Here is a 2404-nt window from a genome sequence, read left to right as displayed (position 1 = left end):
CTTAGCTACCACAGATCCTATAGCGTAAATGTATTACACCAAGCAGTAATTTTGAGTAGGTTACCTGTACTGGTTTCAGTAACTTTGTTGAAACTCTCCTCAGTGTGTGGTGACCATGTCCCATGAACAGTGAGCAAAATTGCCACTTTCTTCCAGTGGTCATTCACTTCATGGCTGTCTGTGGGACATCGCTATGCACAAATCACTGCTGTGTTTGCCTACAAATACAGTCACCATACTTCGACAGGGCCTTGGGACATCCTGCCGATGTGAAAGGTGCTAAACAAATGTAATTTTGTATTGTTTTGTATTATTGGTGCCATAATAAATCCAAGGATTCCAAAGAACAAGATTATATATGAAACCAGCATGACAGAAGCAAAATAAGTAACAGATTAACAAACAGGATGACACCATTTTGCCTTAAAATTTAAGATTGCATGGAATTCTGAAAAAAAATTAAACTCAACCTTAATTTTGATGCAGTCTCACTTTCTTTAAACAGCAGCATAATAAAGATATTTAATCCTGAAATATTCCATTTTAAATTGTTTTTAAGAACACCAGAAAAACTGCCTTCCAAAATTAAGATTGCATTTAAGAATTTTTCACATTTTAAGAAATAAAACAAATCAAATAAAACAAATTAAAATAAAATGATTGCACACAAATAGAATTTCACAAAGGGGGAATTTCAGGCTTTCTGTTTTATGAGCATCTCTTACATGATTGAGCAGGAATTCCAGAAGTAGGAGACACAGGGGTTTTCTTCCAAGTCCAGTATTTCAAAGGTAGGGATATATTTTCACCAGAAGATGTACTGGGGTAAATATCTGTAGATGAAATATAAGTATTAAAGAGAAGTTTAATTCACAGGTGCTGCATAAGATTCATAATGCCTGGTTTGTCCATCTATACAGAATATTCCACTAAAAAATACACAGTCACTACCCTTACAGGAGTATATCCTGTAAACTATTTGTCGTGAAAGCTCTAATATCAAATGCATAGATAATATTATTACATTATGTAGAACTCTAACAGGCAAGTTAGAAGTCAACCTTGACATGAATTTAAAATGGAATATTTCAGGATTAAATAACTTTATAATACTGTTGTTTAAAAAGAATGAAAATGCATCCAGCACTCAGTTGTGACAAATGCTTGGCTACAGAGCCAATACCAAGGGATGGATGGACAGCTGTGTTTGTTAATCATTAATTGACCCTATGGCACTTATCATCAATATCACAATTAAATTCAATGTTAGCAATTGCAGTGAAAGGGTGGCTCAAATGCAAAAATGTTCTCAGGTAAAACTGGCTCAGACATTATTATAAAGTTTGTTTGGATTCCAAAGCTGTTTTGCTTGGCATTAAATTCACCTCTGCCTTCCCACCATGGTTTCTGCAATTCTTGCAACCTTTCTAAATGTCTCCATTTCCAACTTTTTATTTCTAAAATGTTTTCTTTCTGAATATCTCTTTCTTTCTAAACATCACTATCCTTTTGGGGATGGGTTGGTTTGGGGAAAATTGAAGAATTACAAGTTTGAGAATGATCAAAGTGCGAGGTGTGTCTGAGATTTCTCTTGTTTTGAGTATTGGCTGTTGATGCATAATAATCAAATTGGCTGGCTGCCTGACTGACAACAGCAATAACTCCCACTCAAGTGAAACCAGAGTATGAAAGAAATGTTTTGTCTTAAACCAGCAGATATGTGAATTGACAAACACCACTTTGTCATTTTACCTACTCAAACAAAATCACGAGATTACGAATACAATCGGAGACTAATGAGTTTAAACAACACATTGATAACAAACTGTTCTGGAAAACGCTTTGGAATTATTGCAACTGCAATGAAAATATAGTCTGTGGAATGCAACTAGACAAGCCTGAATGTTGGGTAGCTCTTGCAGATTTTTATTAGGCTCAACCTGAAGCTCAAAATGGAATTTCTCTTGAGCAAGTTTTAGGCTCAGGTAGTTTCAGATTTCTATCTTGTAGAATAATTATCTGTACCTATGTACCTCTCGGGTATGTTAGTGACAGCATTGAAAACTAGTTTTGTACAATTGATAGCACTTCCCCATCTGGATCAGAAAGGTGTGTGTTCAAGTCCCACAGTTGGCATCTAAACTGCCCCTCCAATTAAGTACCGGGAGTGTCCTGTATTGTTGGAGATGTTGTCTTTGGATGAGACTCTAAAATGAAGTTCCACTTATCTGTTCAAGTAACCATTAAATATACCATAACACTATTCAGAAAGAGAAGGATTTTTTTCTCTAGTGCTTGGCCAGTAATCTTCCAGATAAATTGATAATTTGTCTTATAATTGTTTGTAGGACTTTCCTAGTGCAAATTGACTGCAGTGCTTGCCTACAGAAAGTCACTTCACTTG

This window comes from Callorhinchus milii, unplaced genomic scaffold (assembly GCF_018977255.1).
Source record: "Callorhinchus milii isolate IMCB2004 unplaced genomic scaffold, IMCB_Cmil_1.0 Scaffold1, whole genome shotgun sequence".
NCBI lineage: Eukaryota > Metazoa > Chordata > Chondrichthyes > Chimaeriformes > Callorhinchidae > Callorhinchus > Callorhinchus milii.
The sequence above is the reverse complement of the archived record's forward strand: the minus strand, read 5'-3'. Positions refer to the sequence as shown.